Source organism: Papio anubis, chromosome 7 (genome assembly GCF_008728515.1).
Source record: "Papio anubis isolate 15944 chromosome 7, Panubis1.0, whole genome shotgun sequence".
Lineage (NCBI taxonomy): Eukaryota > Metazoa > Chordata > Mammalia > Primates > Cercopithecidae > Papio > Papio anubis.
Genome location: NC_044982.1, coordinates 117037967 through 117053687, shown reverse-complemented (window position 1 = coordinate 117053687; position 15721 = coordinate 117037967). Strand labels below are relative to the sequence as shown.

The 15721-nt window shown below is 42.1% G+C and overlaps 1 protein-coding gene across 11 annotated transcripts in view; it reads right to left on the bottom strand.

The window, feature by feature from the left end:
• MYO9A (myosin IXA) overlaps positions 1-15721 on the bottom strand; it is a 301131-nt gene that overhangs the window by 237960 nt on the left and 47450 nt on the right. The window contains exon 1 of one of the 11 annotated variants that reach the window (XM_031669217.1): positions 6047-6619. The exons of the other annotated variants lie outside the window; for them this stretch is intronic. The gene's annotated coding sequence lies outside the window, so the exon portion shown is untranslated. Of the gene's footprint in view, positions 1-6046; positions 6620-15721 lie in introns of those variants that run through there. 11 annotated transcript variants of the gene reach the window in all.

Here is a 15721-nt window from a genome sequence, read left to right as displayed (position 1 = left end):
CCACGGAGGCAGCAGAAGCCAGGAACAGGTGGGAGCCCCGCCACCTTCTGAGTTGACAGGGCAGGAGTTTCGCGCTCCCTGGGTGCAGCTGTGGCCACCCATCCAGGTGCGCTGCAGACCTGGGCATCACTGTGCTCTTGGGGGATGGGAGTAGGCAGGAGCCCCACCCTCCCAGGCACAGCTGCAGCCGCCCAACCTGCAGCTGCAGACCCAGGCATCTCTGCACTCTCAGAGGCCTGGGAAGGCCCCCCGCCCAGCCACTGCAGGTTCAGAAGTGTTTGCTCCCACTGCCTGGCCTCTCCTCACTCCCAGCACCCACTCCAATCTCAGAGCAAGGTTGGGTCCGAGCCTGGGCACTGTCACAGTGTGGTCAAGTGTGCGCACGCTCCAGATAGCACCGATACACCAGTCCCCTACCACCTCGGCCCCCTCTAAACTTTGGGCGCCTACAAACGCCAGAGGGAGGCCAAGGGGGTACTGAGGGCAGTTCAGTGCTGGCCTGTAGGCGCCCCCTGTCACAAACAGCCTGGGCACCATGAACAGCAGCAGGAGGTAGACAGGCTCCTGGGCAAAAGGAGGCAGGTCCCTGGTGAAGCCCCACCTTCAAGCCAGGGAAGGCCTGAAGCCTGGGGACAAGGCTTTCCATTGGCACCTGATGACCAGAGTGGGAACTTGTGGTGCTTTCTCCAGGCCCACCTATGGTTGTCCATGAACCAATGAGTACACACTTCCTCCCTGCTGAGACCTATAAAAACCCAAACTCAGCCAGACTTGAGGAGACAACCACCTGCCAGTTGCAGAGAAAAGGTGCCCACCCCAGGGTCTCCTCTCTGCCGAGAGCTGAGATGACGGGACAACTAGCTGCAGGGAGAAGCTACCCACCCCAGGGTCTCCTCTGCTGAGAGCTGAAGAGTTATGCAACAACCAACTGCAGAGAGGAGCTACCCACTCCATGGTCTCCACTCTGCTGAGAGCTGAACACTCATCAGGATACCCTGGTTGCAGAGAGGAGCTACCCACTGCAAGTCTCCTCTGAGCTGTTCTAGCACTCAATAAAGCTCCTCTTCGCCTTGCTCACCTTCCACTTCTCCGCATACCTCATTCTTCCTGGGTGCAGAACAAGAACTCAGGACCTGCCGAATGGCAGGGCTAAAAGAACCATAACACAAACAGGGCTGAAATACGCCCCTTGCTCATCGCATTGTAGGCAACAGGAGAGAAGAGAGAAGGAGAAAAGAGCTGAGGACCTTCATGGAGCCCAGACCTGGGGGGTCCCTGAGCCAAGGCTGTGACACCTTCCTTGAGGCTCTGCGGTTCCTGGCATCTCCAAGCTTCCGAACACCGCTGCATTCCCCAGTGCCAGCAATGGAAGCTGCTTATGGTACGCCTAGTCCAACCACAGCCTTGCAGGGAGGCCAGCGCCTGTGCCTGCACCCGGAGCTGCCTGCCCCACTGCAGCCAGCATGCTCGGTTCTGTACAGTGGCCAAACTCCTCGCTCACTCACACAACCCTCGCCACTCCATGCCTGGCTCACCTTTGGTAGGTGTGGGATCCAGGCTGGTAGTGCAAGCCAAAGACAGCCTGCCATTCAGAGTGAGCAGAACAAGCCCAGCAGACCCAAGAAAAACTCAGGCAAAGGCGCCACTGGCCACAGACGTTTCCAGCCAGAAAAGTATCATCCCAAGAAGTATCACCCTATAGCAAGATGGAATGCTGCCCAGGCTGGTCCACAAAGCCAAAAATTTTTGTGTAAAAATTTTTACTATATGCTCCTTTACAGGAAAATTTTGCTGACGGTTGTTCTAGGGTAGCCACTAAAAAATATTTTTTTTAGGCTGGGCCTGGTGGCTCACGTCTGTAATCCCAGCACTTTGGGAGGCTGAGGCAGGCGGATCACTTAAGGTCAGGAGTTTGAGGCCAGCCTGGTCAACATGGTGAAACCCTGTCCCTACTAAAAAGTACAAAAAAAATTAGCCAGGCAGGGTGGTGTGTGTCTGTAATCCCAACTATTCGGGAGGCTGAGGCAGGAGAATCGCTTGAACTCAGGAGGCACAGGTTGCAGTAAGCCAAAATCACACCACTGCATTCTAGCCTGGGCAACTGAGCGCAACTCCATCTCAAAAAAAAAAAAAAAAAAAAAAAAAGATTTTTTAAGTATAACTTTCCATGTGGCACAGATACACCACGGAATACTATGCAGTCATAAAAAAGAATGAGATAACGTTCCTTTATAGCGACATGGATGGAGCTGGAGGCCATTATCCTAAGTAAACTAATGCAAGAACAGAAAACCTAACTCTGCACTTCTAAATGGGAGCTAAAAACTGAGTACATATGAACACAAAGAAGGGACCAATAGACACCAGAGCCTACTTGAGGGTGAAGGGTGGGAGGAAGGCGAGGATCAAAAAACTACCTATCGGGTACTGTGCTTATTATCTGGGTAACAAAATCATCTGTACACCAAACCCCTGCAACTCACAATTTATCTAAAGAACCAACCTGTACATGTACTCTTGAAACTAAAAGTTATAAATAAATAAGTGTAACTTTCCAACTAGTAGAGTGAAAAAACAGAATAATGAGTTCAAAAGAAAGCAAGAAAGGAGAAGGGGAAAAAAGTCAGAATAGGTGGATCAAATAGAAAACAAATAGTAAAGTTTTAAGCTAAATACAACAATAATTATATTATATTACATGTAAATGCTCCAGTTAAAAAACAAAGATGGTCAGATCAAATTTTTAAAATTCAACTATCTGCTATTTTCATGAGGATGCAGAATCAGAAAGTTTTTTTTTTTTTTAAAGGAGAACAAATACCATACAAACAGTAGCCAAAAGAAAGTTGGTATAATTTAAAAAAAAAAAAAAAAAGCTGGTATAATACATCAAAATAACATCAAGCAAAACAGGAAAAGAAAATGGAATTAAATATCTCTTAAGGGATTTTTTTAGCCCTTCCATACTATTATTTTAGGCTTAGGCCTGAGACAAAGGTCTCTGGATATCACTGGTGTTCTTGAAAAGAAGTACAAAACAGAAAAAGATTTCGGAAGTTAAGGAGGAAGCCACAGAGTGGCAAGTAAGTAGTTAGCAGATGTTGATCAAATCTGCTACAAAGAAAGCAGGAGTAGGGCTGGGCGCAGTGGCTCACACCTGTAATCCCAGCACTTTGGGGGGCTGAGGCGGGAGAATACAAGGTCAGGAGTTCAAGACCAGCCTGGCCAAGACGGTGAAACCCCATCTCTACTAAAAATACAAAAATTAGCCGGGCGTGGTAGCACGTGACTGTAGCCCCAGCTGCTCAGGAGGCTGAGGCAGGAGAATCGCTTGAATCCGGGAGGCGGTGAGTGGAGATCATGCCACTGCACTCCAGCCTGGAGACAGAGCAAGACTCTGTCTCAAAAAAAAAAAAAAAAAAAAAAAAGAAAGCAGGAGTATTGTGAGTGAAATGTTTATTAGTTAGGGGGCTTGGGAACACAACTCTATGACTATAAATAGGATCAAGCAAGGAAGCCGAAACTAAAAACTGAAGAAAAAGAGAAAGAAGGTCTAACTGGTGAGCCAAAGTTCCTTGGTAAGCAAGACTAAATGAGATTAAGGTCAAAGGTGGACAGATGTCTCTCAGAAAGGAAAAAAAAAAAAAGGACACTATTTTACTGAAAGAATTAAAAAAAAATTGCAGAGAAACAGAATTTGAGATAAGATGTGACAAGAGTGCATATCAGCTAATCATTACTACATAGAATATAGAAGCCCAAGTTTTACCTATAGCAGATCAATGTCAAGTAAAAACAAAAGTGGGTGCTGACAGAAAACACATTTTGTACTATTTCAGTTGAAGAAAATGTAATGGAAGAAATAAATTATCAAGCTGGGCACAGTAGTGCATGCCTATAGTCATAGCTATTTGAAAGGCTGAGGTGGGAGGATTGCTTGAGCACAGGAGTTCACGACCAGCCTGGGCAATATTTAAGACACCATCTCTAAATAAACAAAATGTTAATAGTTGGCAGGCCACATGTAGAATGAAAACCTCTCACCTTACACAAAAATCAACTCAAAATGGATCAAGGACTTAAATCTAAGACCTGAATAGAAATTCTACAAGATAATGTCAGAAAAACCTTTCCAGGCTTTGGCTTAGGCAAAGACTTTATGATCAAGAACCCAAAAGCAAATGCAACAAAAACAAAGATGAATAGATGGGACTTAATTAAACTATTTAAAAGCCTCTGCACAGAAAAAGAAACAATCAGCAAAGAGACAACCCACAGAGTGGAAGAAAATCTTCACAATGTATATATCCAATAAAGGACTAATATCCAGAAACTACAAAGAACTCAAACAAATTAGCAAGAAAAACAAACAATCTCATCCAAAAGTAGGCTAAGGACATGAATAGACAATTCTCAAAAGAAGATATACAAAAGGTCAATAAACATGAAAAAATGCTCAACATCATTAATGATGAGGGAAATGCAAAACAAAATAACAATGTGATACCACCCTACTCCTGCAAGAATGGCCAAAAAAAAAAAAAAATCAAAAAAATAATAGATGTTGGCAGCGATGTGGTGAAAAGAGAATACACTTTTACACTGCTGGTGGGAATGTAAAATAGTACAACTACTATAAAAAAAACAACATGGAGATTCCTTAAAGAATTAAAAGTAGGCCAGGTGCAGTGGCTCACGCCTATAATCCCAGCACTTTGGGAAGCCAAGGCGGGTGGATCACTTGAGGTCAGGAGTTTGAGACCAGCCTGACCAACATGGCGAAACCCCATCCCTACTAAAAGTATGAAAAATTAGCTGCGCATGGTGGCACGTGCCTGTAGCCCCAACTACTCAGGAGACTGAGGCACGAGAATCACTGGAACCCAGGAGGCAAAGTTTACAGTGAGCCCAAATCATGCCACTGCACTCCAGCCTAGGCAACAGAGTATCACCCAGTTGCCACTACTGAGTATCTACCCGGAGAAAAAGAAGTCATTTATACAAAAAAAGATACTCCCACAGGCATGTTTATGGCAGCACAATTCACAACTGCAAAAATATAGAACCAGCCCAACTGCCCATCAATCAATGAGTGGATAAAGAAATTGTGGTCAATATACACCATGGAATACTACTCAGCCATAAAAAGAAACAAAATAATGGCATTCACAGTGACCTGGATGGAACTGGAGACCATTATTCTAAGTGAAGTAACTCAGGAACGGAAAACCAAACATCGTATGTTCTCACTCATAAGCAGGAGCTAAGCTATGAGGATTCAAAGACCTAAGAATGACATGATGAACTTTGGGGACTTGGGGGAAAGGGTGGGAGGTGGGTAAGGGATAACAAATGGGGTATAGTGTATACTCCTCAGGCGATAGGTGCACCAAAATCTCAGAAATCACCACTAAAGAACTTACTCAGCCAGGCGCAGTGGCTCACGCCTGTTAATCCCAGTACTTTGGGAGGCCGAGGCAAGCCAATCACTTGAGGTCAGGAGTTCAAGACCAGCCTGGTCAACACGGCAAAACCCCGTCTCTACTAAAAATACAAAAATGGCCGGGCACAGTGGCTCACACCTGTAATCCCAGCACTTTGGGAGGCTGAGGCGGACAGATCACCTGAGGTCAGGAGTTCAAGACCAGCCTGGCCAACATGGCGAAACCCTGTCTTTACTAAAAGTACAAAAAATTAGCCGGGCATGGTGGGTGCTTGTAATCCCAGCTACTCAGGAGGCTGAGGCAGGAGAATCGCTTGAACCTGAGAGGCGGAGGTTGCAGTGAGCCAAGATTGTACCTCTGTACTCCAGCCTGGGCGACAAGAGCGAGACTCTATCTCAGGACAAAAAAAAAAAAAAAAAAAAATTAGCTGGGTGTGGTGGCACATGCCTGTAATCTCAGCTATTTGGGAGGCTGAGGCAGAATCACTTGAACCCGGGAGGTGGAGGTTGCAGTGAGCAGAGATCACACCACTGAACTCCAGCCTTGATGACAGAGTGAGATTCCATCTCAAAAATAAAAATTAAAAATAAAAAAAAACTTACTTATGCAACCAAGCATCACTTGTTCCCCAAAAACCTATGAAAATGAAAAAAACAAAACGTGAATTATTGTATGACACACTAGTATATGTGTATCAGCTTAGCCTGACCAGTAAGTACTCTGACAACTTTTATACATATAACATTTATACATATAAATGACAGCTGACCGTAAGAATAAAACAATACACGTAAAGAACTAAGCACATTATTGGCATTTATATAGCAATCAGACAATGCTGTACCTTTTATATAGAAAATTATTTAATATTCTTTTTATTCTCTATCTCAATGAAGACACTTCAAAAGTATATGCTAACAGTATACACTAACGTCGTAAGAAAGTTGCTGTGGTTCAGCAGGGTGTAGTTCAGAATAGGCCAGCTTATGATGTTATTCATTGGACTGAGTTAGAAGGGACTAATTATAGAGGAAAACTGTGGTGAAGAAAGAAAACAAGGAATAAAGACTTTCCTTTAAACTAGAAGTTCAGTTAAAGAAATAAAAAAGTCCCTAAAGATTTTTAATGCAGTGTTCTGTACAGTATTCTGCAGTGTTAATAAATTACTTTTCAAAAAACATAATGTTGTTTTTGCTTTTTTATCAAATCCCCAAGACTATTTTCTTTATTTAAAAAAAAAAAAAAAAGTGTCCTTTCTCTTTATGCCTTTATGCGTGCTTTATCATAGGTCTCTACTGATAAATGTTAGTAAGAAAGATCATACATTGTTGGCCAGGCGTGATGGCTCATGCCTGTAATCCCAGCACTTTGGTAAGTCAAGGCAGATGGATCGCTTGAGGTCAGGAGTTTAAGACCAGCCTGGCCAACATGGTGAAACCCCATCTCTACTAAAAAAAAAAAAAAAAAAAAAATACAGGCCAGGCGTGGTGGCTCATGCCTGCAATCTCAACACTTTGGGAGGCCAAGGCAGGCATCTCACAAGGTCAGGAGTTTGAGACCAGGCTGGACAACATGGTGAAACTCGGTCTCTACTAAAAATACAAAACAAAAAATTAGCCGGGCATGGTGGCACACGCCTGTAATCCCAGCTACTCAGGAGGCCGAGGCAGGAGAATCGCTTGAACCTGGAAATCAGAGGTTGCAGTGAGCCAAGCCTGAGCCACTGCACTCCCCCTTGGGTGACAGAGTGAGATTCTGTCCCAAAAAAAAGAAAAGATCATACATTGTCATCCAGTAGCAAGAAAAGTAGAACTGGGCTGGGCACGGTGGCTCACGCCTGTAATTCCAGCACTTTGGGAGGCCGAGGCGGGCAGATCACAAAGTCAGGAGATCAAGACCATCCTGGCAAACACGGTGAAACCCCGTCTCTACTAAAAATACAAAAAAAAAAAATTAGCCGGGCATGGTGGCGGGCGCCTGTAGTCCCAGCTTCTCGGGAGGCTGAGGAAGGAGAATGGCATGAACCCGGGAGGCAGCGGAGCTTGCAGTGAGTGGAGATCGCGCCACTGCACTCCAGCCTGGGCGACAGAGCGAGACTCCATCTCAAAAAAAAAAAAAGAAAAGTAGAACTGAATCAAGCAAATGTATTATGCATTTAAAAAGTAAAAAAGAAAAAAAAATTGAACTTTAATGTTGAAAAAATAACTCAAACCAAAGGTCTCATAGTACATACAGAAAACACTATAACATCAAAGGCAAGATCTATTTGAGAAAACATTACTGATTTGCGTATGGCTATAAATATCACTGGGGAGAGTTATTAAACATTTTGAATTTTAGATAAATAACTATGGGGAACTTGTGTTCATGACCTAATATTTCTTCATTCTTTAGTGCTTACAATTAGAGTGTTCCACAAATAAATATAGTCACTACCATACAAATGTTTAATCACATATATAAACATATACGTAACTTATTTTGATACATAAACATTTAGATATGTAAACTTTGCAAACTATGTATTTAGAAGTAAATTTGCTTTTTAAAAGCCGCCAAATACTCTTTTTACAAACCCATTTCCTCCTCTTCCTAGGCACACAACTAGACTTTATTTCCCAATCTTCCCTGGGGTTACATGTGGACATATGATCAAGCCCTAGGTAAATGGTATGTGGGGCAGAGATTATGTACATTCTCTCCAGGCTGAGCCAAAAAAACCCTCTAAAAGCATCTGCCTTTCCTAGTCTGCTATAAGAATGGAGACAACCTGGGGAAAAGCTCAAAGGCCCTAAGGGACACAGAGCCACTAGGGGGAAGGAGTCTTGGTCCCAAAGGACCACACACAGAAGAGTGTCTACCATCACCCCACCTCCATCCACCTAAATTAGACTATGATGTAAATGAGAAATAAACTTTACTTGTATAGAGCTGCTGATATTTGGAGGGTGTTTAGGTATAGTAGTTGGGCTACCCTGACTAATGCACTATTATAAAAATTTTCCAAACCCTCTCCTATAAGGAATCCTGTCAGGAAATTCCTCTTATATTCAATCCATCAATAAGCACTATAGGTCTGCCTTTAAAATACATCCTGAACCTATTTTCTTATCATTCCCATCTCTATCATCTGCTTCAAGCCCTATCATTCTCTCACCTGAATTAGTGAAAAAGCATGGTATCCTCCCTTCTATCATTGCTCTACTATAGTCTATTTTTCCACACAGCAGGCAGAGTCACCCTTTTTAAAGGAAAATCAAACCATGCCACTCTACTTCAACGGCTCTCAACACAAATAAAACTGAAAGCTCTTACTGTAGTCTAAAAAGGGCCCACATTATTTCACCCCCTCAAATTTCATCTTTCTCTCACTCCACTGAAGCCTCAGTGGTCTTTTTCTTTCTGTTTTTAAGTTTATTCCTAATTCAGAATCTTTCCACTTCCTTCCTGGTCCCTCTACTTGAACCTTCTTTCATATCACTGAGGTCTCTGTTCAAACTTCGAATCCTCAGCAACGGTTTTCCTTAGGATACTATCTAAAATAATCCTCTATCCCCCATCTTCTATCATTCTATTCCCTTATCCTGATTTATTTTTATGAAAGAATTTGATGTATTACCTAAAATTATATTTTATTTTTTGTTTGTTTGTTTGTTTACTGTCTTATTTCTCCATTAAAATGTAAGTGACTTCGTCCTTCCCATCATGGGTATCCACAGCTCAAAAATTTATTTGTTGAAGAAATAAATTCACATACACATTAATCTATTTTAGCAATCATTTTTCTTGCTTAGTCATTTTATTAAAATTCACTACATAGCTTTTTCCCCTTTTTCCTTTCTCATCTATTTTCATGCATAATATATATACACTGCTTTATTTGACTTCCTTTAAGAGCTCTTTTCAACATTAATTTGACAATGGCTAACTTTTAAAAATGAGCAAGTAATCAAAGTCCTTTCCTAAGGAAGTAATCAATCAATGATGCTGATTCAATAAGCATGCCTACCAATATGGATGGAAGAAGAGTGGCCATTTCATGCAGCTATCTTTAACCTCAAGAATACTGCTAAATGATAGTTTCCATAACCCTAGTAATGGAGCAAGAAATAAGAAAATAAGGCTGGGTACGGTGGCTCACGTCTGTAATCCCAGCACTTTTGGAGGCCGAGGCAGGTGGATCAACTGAGTTCAGGAGTTCAAGACCAGCCTGGCCAAATATGGTGAAACTCTGTCTCTACTAAAAATACAAAAATTTGTGGGTGTGGTGACGGGCACCTGTAACCCCAGCTACTCTGGAGGCTGAGGCAGAAGAATCGCTTGAACCTGGGAGGCAGAGGTTGCAGTGAGCTGAGGTCACACCATTGCACTCCAGCCTAGGCGACAGAGCGAAAACTCTCTCAAACAAAAAAAGAAAATGAAAAAAAAATTAAACCATGAAGAATGGATATGCAGTTATATTCACGTATTAATATCCACATAATAAAATATTACTCAACCACAAAAAAGAATAAACTACTGATATCACAACAGCTAAAACACTATGTTAAACGAAAGAAGTCAGAAACAAAAAGTACGTAGGTATGATTACCCCATGAACAGACAAAACTAACCCACAATGACAGAAATTAAAATGTATAGGTGGAGGGAAGAGGGAAGAGGCAAGATGGCCGAATAGAACCCTCCAGCAATCACCCCCAACTCCCAACAGAACACCAAACTGCACAACTATTCACACAAGAAAGCACCTTCGTAAGAACCAAAAATCAGGTAAGTGATCACAGAATCTGGTTTTAACATCTTATCAAGGAAAAAGCCACTGGTGAGGGTAGGAAAGACAGTCTTGAACCGCCAACACCATCCCTGTCCTATCCTCTGGCGGCAGCCATGTTGTCCAGAGAGAATCTGTGTACTTGTGGGAGAGATAGCACAGCGATTGTGGGACTTTGCACTGAAACTCAGTGCTGTCCCATCACAGTGGAAAGCAACACAGGGCAGAATTCAGTCGGTACCTATGGAGGGAGCATTTAGACCAGTGCTAATCAGAGGGGAATTGTCCATCCCAGTGGTTGGAACCTGAGTTCTGGCTAGTCCTACCATGGCAAGCTAAAGTATTCTGGAGTCATAAATAAACTTAGAAGGCAGTCTACGCCACTAGGACTTCAATTCCTGGGCAAGTTTTGGTGTTGCATGCACTTGGCATCAGTGGACTTGAGGTGCACATGACCCAGTGAGACACCAGGTAGGGCGGCCCAAACAGTGCTTGCATTACCCCTCTCCCAGCACCAGGCAGCACAGCTTGCAGCTCCAGGAGAACCTCCTTCTGCTTAAGGAGAGGAAAGTCACATTGTCTTACAACTTGGGTATCAGCTCAGCCACAATACAGTAAAGCACCAAGCAGAGTCCTGATGCCCCCATTCCAGGCTCTACATCCCAGATGACATTCCTAGACACACCCTGAACCAGAAAGGAACCAGCTGCCATGAAAGGAAAGATCCAGTCCTGGCAGGATTTATCAACTGCTGCCTAAAAGGTCCTTGGACCTTGAATAAACTTCAGTAGCCAGCAGTGGCCAGGCAGTACTTGCCATGGGCCTTGGGCGAGACCTAGTACCATACTAGCTTCAGATGTAACCCAGTGCATTCCCAGCTGTGGTGGCCACCTTGAAAGACTCCTTATGCCTGAGACAGGGAGACAGAAGAGCAAAAAGGATTTTGTCTTGCAACTTGGGTATCAACTCAGCTACAGTAAAATAAAGCACCAAGCAGACTCCGAAAGTCCCTGATTTCCGGCCTTAGCTCATGGACAGCATTTCCAGACCCACCCTGGGCCAGAAGGGAACCCACTGCTCTGAAGAGAGACCCAAGTCTGGCAGGATTCACCACAAGCTGGCTAAAGAGCCTTCAGGCCTTGAAAAAACGTCAGTGGTAACCAGGCAGTATTCACCACGGGCCTGCGGAGGTGGTAGCCACAGGAAGAGACTCCTTCTGCCTAAGGAAAGAAGAGGAAAGAGTAAAAAGGACTCTGTCCTACAACTTAGGCACCAGCTCAGCCACAGAAAAATAAAGCACCAAGGAGATTCCTAAAGTTCCCAACTCCAGGCCCTAGCTCCCAGCCAGCATTTCCAGACTCACCCTGGGCCAGAAGGGAACCTTCCTCCCTGAAGAGAAGCACAGGAGCCTGTCTGGATTCACTACCCACTGACTAAAGCACCCTAGGGCACTCAGTAAACATCAACAGTAGCCAGGCAATAGTCACCACAGGCCTTGGGCAAGACCCCATATTGTGCAGACTTCAGGTCTGATCCAGCGCAGTCCAAGAGGTGGTGGTCATGGCAGTGCTTGGGTCATCCCTCCCCAAATTCCAGGCAGCTCAGCAAGGAGATACAGACTCCACCAGTTTGAGGAAAAGTAAGGGAAGATAACAAGAGACTCTGCCTGGTAATCCAGATAATTCTACCAGAACTAACCCAGACCACAAAGGCGGTACCTCTATGAGTCTGTAAAAGCCACAGCGTTACTGGGGCTTGGGGTGTATCCTAATGAAGAGACAGCTACAATAACCAAAGACAGATCATAATACTCAATTCACTTTGAATACTTGGAAAACCTTCTAAAGAAGGACAGGTACAAAAAAAGCCCAGACTGCAAAGATTACAACAAATACCTAACTCTTCAATGCCCAGACACCAACGAACATCCACAAGCATCAACACCACCCAGGAAAACATGAACTCACCAAACATACTAAATAAGGCAGCAGTGAGCAAACCTAGACAGAGATAGGTGACCTTTTAGAGAATTCCAGATCGTTGTTTTCAGGAAACTCAACAAAACTCAACACAGAAGAAATTCAGAATCCTATCAGATAAACTTAACAAAGACTAAAATGATTTTTAGAAATCAAGCAGAAATTTGGGAGCTAAAAAATTCAACTGACAATCTGAAGAACGCATCAGAGTCTCTCAACAGCTGACTTAGGCAGGAGAAACAATTAATGAGCTTGAAGATAGGCTACTTGAAAATACACAGAGAAAGACAAAAGAAAAAAGAATAACATAAGAATAAAGCATGCCCACAAGATCTAGAAAATAGCCTCAAAAGGGCAAATCTAAGAGTTATTGAGGCTGGGTGCTCAGTAACACCTGCAATCCCAGCACTTTGGGAGGCCAAGGTGGAAGGATCACTTGGGCCCAGGAGTTCAAGACAGCCAGGCAACATAGAGAGATTCCATCTCTACAAGATAAATATTTTTTAATTAACTGGATGTGGTTGCACAAGCTTGTGGTCCCAGCAAAGGAGGCTGAGATGGGAGGATCACTTGAACCCAAGAGGTCAAGGCTGCAATGAGCCATGATCATGTCACTGCACTCCAGCCCAGCCTGGATGACAGAGCGAGATCCCATCTATAGAGCTATAGTAACCAAAACAGCATAAAAACAGACGAATGAAACAGAATGGAGAACCCAGAAATGAATCCATACATCTATAGTGAATTCATTTTTGACAAAGGTGCTGAGAACACACACTGGGGAAAAGACAGTCTTTTCAATAAATAGTGCTTGGAAAACTGGATATCCATACGCAGAAGGGAGAAACTAGATCCCTCTCTCTCACCATATACAAAAATCAAAATTAAAATGGATTAAATATCTAAATCTAGGACCTGAAACTATCAAACCACTAAAAGAAAACATTGGAGATCTCTCTAGGACATTAGTCTGGGCAAAGATTTGTTGAGTAATACCCCAAAAGCTCAGGAAACCAAAACAAAAATGGACAAATAAGATTACATCAAGTCAAAAAGATTCCGCATAGCAAAGACAACAATCAGTAAAGTGAACAAACAACCCACAGAATGGGAGAAAATATTTGCAAACTGTCTATTTGACAAGCGATTAATAACAAGAATATATAAGGAGTTCAAACAACTCAACAGGAAAAAAATCTAAAAATCTGATTTTAAAATGGGCAAAAGACTGGAATAGACATTTCTCAAAAGACGTACAAAATGGCAAGCAGGTGTATGAAAAGGTACTCAACATCACTGTACATTAGAGAAATGCAAATCAAAACTACAATGAGATATTATCTTACCACAGTTAAAATAGCTTTTATCCAAAAGGCAGACAACAAATGCTGGCAAGGATGTAGAGAAAAGGGAACACCTGTACACTGTTGGTGAGAATGTAAATTAATACAGCCACTATAAAGAACAGTTTGAAGGTTCCTCAAAAAACTAAAAACAGAACTACTACATGATCAAGCAAATTAACTGGTACGTATATACTCAAAAGAATGGAAATCAGTATATCAAAGCGGAATCTGCACTCCCGTGTTTATTGCAGCACTATTCACAATCACCAAGATTTGGAATCAACCTAACTGTCCATCAACAGACAAATGGATAAAGAAAATGTGATGCATATAACACAATGAAGTTGGTATTCAGCCATAAAAAAAGAATGAGATCCCATCATTTGCAACAACATGGATGGAACTGCAGGATATTATGTTAAGCAAAATAAGCCAGGCACAAAAAGACAAACTTTGTATTATCTCATTCATTTGTGGGAGCTAAAAATTAAAATAATTTTAACTCATGAAAATAAACAGTAGAGTGATGGTTATCAGAGGCTGGGAAGAATATTAAAGGGGCGGAGGAGAGTGGGGATGGTTAATGGGTACAAAAATATAGTTAGAATGAATAAAACGTAGTATTTGACAGCACAACAAGGTGACTACAGTCAACAATAATTTATTTTACATTTAAAAATAACTAAAAGAAGTATAATTGAAATGCTTATAACAAAGAAATGATAAATGCTTGGGGTAGATACCCCATTTGCCCTAATGTGATTATTATACACTGTATGCTTGTATCAAAATATCTCAAGTACCCCATAAATATATACAACTACTATGTACCCATAAAAACTAAAAAGTTTTAAAAAGCATAGATGGGGCAGAGAAGAAGGGACTGACTGAAACAAGAGGGAACTCTCTGGAGTTGATGGAAATGTTATGCTTATTTTTGGTGGTGATTATACCAGTGTATACCATTTTCAAAACTCATACTGAGCACTTATGATCTGTGCACTTTATTGTATGTTAATTGTTTCTCAGTTAAAATGAATTTTAAAAAGATACCGCCACACATCTAAGAAAGCAAAATATACGTAAGGTCGCAAGAAGACCTAAATACATGGAAAAATACACTATATCCAATAAACTGACTTCAGTATCATTAAGAAGCCAACTCTCCTTCAAAATGATATACAATTCCAACAAATTCAGTACAATTCCAAACAAAATTCTAGTAGGTTCTGAACAAATTAACAAGCTGATTCTCAATGTGTATTTGAAATCTAATGGACCTAGAATAGCCAAGACAATCTTAAAGAATAACAAAGTTGGAGGACTTATACTACCAAATAGCAAGACTTAGTACGAGGCCACAAAAAGTATAGTACTTGGTACAAGGAGAGACATAAGAGAATCCAGAAACGGGCTCCTATACAATGATGTTCTAACTTAAAACAAAGATGCCACTGCAATTCAGTATGGGGAAAGGAAAGCCTTCTATGTCAATGGTGCTGAACCAACTGGATTGTCTAGAAAAATTAATTCATGGACAAAAATTACTTTATGATGGATCATAGACCATGAAAGGTAATAAAATTAACATTTCCAGAATAGACCCAATAAGAAGATTTACACGAGCCAGGCACGGTGGCTCACACCTGTAATCCCAGCACTTTGGGAGGCCAAGGCAGGTGGAACACCTGAGGTCGGGCATTCACCAGCCTGAGCAACATGGAGAAACCCTGCCTCTACTAAAACTACAAAATAAGCCGGGCATGGTGGTGCATGCCTGTAATCCCAGCTACTCAGGAGGCTGAGGCAGGAGAATGGCTTGAACCCGGGAGGCGGAGGTTGCAGTGAGCTGAGATCATGCCACTGTACTCCACCCTGGGCAACAAGAGTGAAACTCCGTCTCAAAAAAAAAAAAAAAAAGAATATTTACATGAACCTAGAGTGGGATCTTGAACAGAAACACACACACACACACAACGTACTAACCATAAAAAATAATAAATTTGACTTTATTAAAATTAAGAACTTCTATTCAATAAAAACCATTGAGAGTAAAAAGGCACAAAAGATACCTGCAATACACATATCAAACCAAAGACTTATATCCAGATTTTTGTAAAAACAGCTAAAAATAAGAAAACAACTGCCCAATCTTTTTAATGAGCAAGAGACTTAAACAGA